The sequence below is a fragment of the Copadichromis virginalis genome, linkage group LG4 (assembly GCF_057382275.1).
Source record: "Copadichromis virginalis isolate Kocher_CV1m ecotype Utaka linkage group LG4, C_Virginalis_male_GT1.1, whole genome shotgun sequence".
Taxonomy (NCBI): Eukaryota; Metazoa; Chordata; class Actinopteri; order Cichliformes; family Cichlidae; genus Copadichromis; species Copadichromis virginalis.
The window spans coordinates 4,668,945-4,672,989 of record NC_140621.1 but is presented as its reverse complement, the minus strand read 5'-3'; positions in this window follow the sequence as shown (position 1 = coordinate 4,672,989).

The following is a 4,045-nucleotide window of genomic DNA, read 5'->3' as shown; positions in this document are numbered from 1 at the left end:
GTGCTGAGTGATAATCTGCAGCAGCCAGCTGTACGTTACATCACTCTGAAGGCGCCAGGCCACAATATGAAACGATAAAGCAGTATGCTCAGTGTAGCTCAGCTGGTGTATTAAAATGGATCTGACACACTTTTCAGACTTACAGAATAGACTGCATTTCACTTAGTTGCAAGTTGAAGGCTGAAAATCAAACTGGCCTCCTTTCTTCGTATTTTCCGTATATTATTTTATTTACTCTGGAGCTAGTTAGCTTAATTTAGCATGAATACTCCACATGTGACCAAATATCCCAATGTCAGGTTTTCACCTATTTGAAGAAAAAAAATTCACAATAACAGTAATATTACAGTACAGTAATATTAAATATATATTACAGTACAAATATATAAATGAAATCAGGAAAAATGCATTTGTACCATACCAAAGCTGTAAGCTAGCTGTTGGGAACAGCTAGCTTACAGCTTAAAGTAAGCTAACAATGTCCTGGCGCTGTGTGTGTGTGTGTGTGTGTGTGTGTGTGTGTGTGCCACTTTTTCTTTTCTTGGTGGGGACCAAAATCTGAAATTTACTATCCTCGTGGGGACCACCAGCCCTATTGGTTCCCACGAGTTCGATGGCATTTTTCACACTCAAAGTGTGGTTTTAGTGTCAGGGTTATGGTTATGGTTAGGTTTAGGGTAAGGGTTAGGCATTCATTTTTGATGGTTAGGGTAAGCGCCATGGGAAAGCATTATGTCAATGAGATGTCCCCACTAGGACAGCAACACCTGACGTGTGTGTGTGTGTGTGTGTGTGTGTGTGTTTGTGTGTGTGCGTGTGTGCTTTTCCCAGAAAATTTGTTTTCCCTTTCTCCAAATTATGGTTAGGGTGGAGTTAGGGTTAGAGTTACCCACTCAGACCTCGAGGGGTTAACTGTCTGCTGACATCACCAAAATGGCAGCCAAATGAATAAAAGGAAAACCAATCTTCTGATCATAAAGGAAAGGTAAAAGCAGCAGACCGATTAAAAACCAATATTTATAAAAGTTATACCGTATAAGTGAGTAAATCTACATGCTGGATGAAAAGCAAAACCTTTATCTTGGCAGCGAGTAAGAGCCGTTGTGAATAGAATTGGAGTTGTGATGGAGGGATTGAGGCCCCTGCTCTTCGGTGGGTTGCAGGAAAAGTGGAGCAGAGAGATGATGAGACATCATGAAGGCGGAGGAGGAGCCAGTCAATTGGTTTACGTTCATGTAACATGAACCCTCTCCTCCTGTGGCCTCCCCCTGTTACCTCTGTGTCTTATTATCTCTCCATTATCACGCAACCTCCCTCCCTCCCATCAAACAGATGGGTCCACGCACATGGCTGTTCTGTCTCCCTCCCTCCCTCCCTCTCGCTCCATCACCCTAATGCACTGTGGCAGTGTCGGCTGTGTTCGCTCCTGAATGGGAAGCCTGAAATTATTCCCAAGCTTGAAATCGCTCTTCCTCTCTCGCTCTGTCGCATTCATCTCTTCTTCCTATTCTTCAGCTTTTCCCTCTTGTTGAGAGCTGTTGCTCGTGTTTTTGCTTCTACCAATGTTAGCACACCAAACATGCATGTGTTTTGCCAACAGAATTCCTTGGATTGGCATCCAGTTGATGCTTAACTCCTGTACGTGGGTTTACTTGAGGTCTAACTGTTGTTAATCTTTCCTCCAGTGTGGCGGAGAAGGGAGCCGGCGGCTGCAAAGATCTGATGGAGGCCTTCGCTGCTTGTGTGAAGAGTGCAGCTGAAGGGACGTCATGAGGAGTCGCCCTCCAGCCTCAAATGTAAGCATGTTGCATAATTGAATGATTAATTCCATAACAGCTTCGGTGGGGGGTTATTTATAGAAACCTTTGTGAATCGTCTGAAAATGGTTTCAACAGGAATAGAGAATACAAGTGTTTATTCTCTAAATATATCTTTAAAAAATGAACTATGGCTGAATTCTCTTTAGCTGGTCCTGCTGGTTTACTGTTCCAACGCTGACTATAATGACTATAATGCTCAGCTTAGCCTTACTTTGACATATCAAAAGTTTGTTATTATTGCCAAGACTTGGGAGGATAATTTTTAGGAGAAACAAAAATGACATATTCTGATAAACTGGCAAATCAAATACATATATATGACTAAATAAAGATCCAAAATCTCATTATTGAGATGCTGAGTTTTAAAATATTTGCCGCTTTGTCAGTTGAAAAGCAGTTTCAATAAGAAGACACTTAAAATAACAATCCACTCACCAGAATTAACAAACAGCCCGACTGAGTGATCGGTCTGCTGTAGATATCAGTTCTTGGTAAGGAAACAGGTACTTTAATGCAGGCGTAAATGTATGCAAAACAAAGGATGAGAATGCAACTGGATCAGCCAGACCACATACAGAGATGATCTGGATTTCACTGGATCTGAGCCATGTGGGAATGCAGCCTGGACAACACCCGTGGCCAAAGGTATTCAGCTGGCCTACTGTATAATGAAAAAGGGAAGAAGCAAGTGGTATGATTTGGGAAGGTTGCAACATGTGACGCTCCTTGTCTGTATCTGTTTGAGATCAGCGGTTAGATATCAGATTATTTGTCAGGTCTGCCCAAAGGATCTTTGCCTTCATCAAGCTCAAATGTCTCTCGCTATTGCAGGTCCACTGCACTGAGTCCTCCAAGTTCCCAGCATTTTCCTTCTGCACAACAGCACTGGACCGATGACAACAACTCGAATGATGAAGATGATGATGATGATCATCACAGAGAGGCAAACACTGTGTTGATTTGGGCCGAGTTTGGGATCTGGTGGCAGAAACCACAGTTTCCTCCCCCCTGTCCTCCCCCTCATGTTTTAGGTTTTTCTGGGTCCCGTAGTCTTACCTGCTATTCCCCTCGTCCCTATGGCTGATATACATTATACTGACAATTCCAGAGAGCCAATGGGCTGTGATGTAAATTGTCGACTTGAAATGAATACTTATAAATGGTAATAAAAAGTATGAAATACTTGGTATAAAAACCAACTTGTGATTTCTGGCCTCTTGATTTGTAATACTGAGGATGCAGCAACCTTTGACCCAATCCTAGTTGTGCCTTGTAGAGGTTAGCATGTACACCAAGACAGTAAATACGCAGAATAACTTCTAAATAACCGAGTAGCAATCTGAACATCTTTGTGATCATCAAAAGGATAGAGTGATGACACTGCTTCTGACATCAATGCTAGTTAAAATGGCTGTACAGAGACACATTATTGTATTGCTACAGTATGTCTTTATTTTCTGCAACATCTCCAATTTTTCCCAACATACTGACACTTTTTCAAAAACATATATATTAATTATTAATGACAGTTTATAAAGTAAATATGTCGTAAGGACTGGTTTGTCTAGTGACTGTTAATGCTTAGCTATCTTCAGTGTTAGCATTTTGATGCTAAGGATGAAACAGTGGAGTTCCAAGTTATCAGCTAATGCTAGCTAGCTTAGTTGCAATACACATATAATAGGGTGACCAACCATCCTCTTTTCCCCGAACATGTCCACTTTTCACGTTCTGTCCAGAGCGTCGGGGAGGATTTTCGAGATTGATGAAAATGTCCGGGTTTTTCTATAGGCCTACAGAGGAACCATATGTGTGATGTCATCTCCGAGCTGATGCTTTGTGAGCGCTTGTTCTGCGCTCACAGACTGGACAGACAGCGTGCAGCAGCGCGCCTGATGATGTTTAAAAGACGTCAAAGCGCAAGTGGAGCTTTTCAGATAAACTGCAAAATAAATTTCCCTCATACGGTCCCGGTAATTTTTCTTATAAAGGTGAGGCATTCTTTCTGCACCATTATTTAATTCCAGAGGTTTTTGACTTATTTTTTTTGCCCATGATGACTTGTAAAAGCCTAAATGACATTTTTGTTTCACCATTCATTGACCGCACAGAGAAGGCATTGTTTAAATGTGTTAAAAATTTCTTTAAGCAAACAGTATTATTAAAGTTGGAAATCAAAATATGGTCACCCTAACATATAAGATAGTTAAAACTAATAAAATACT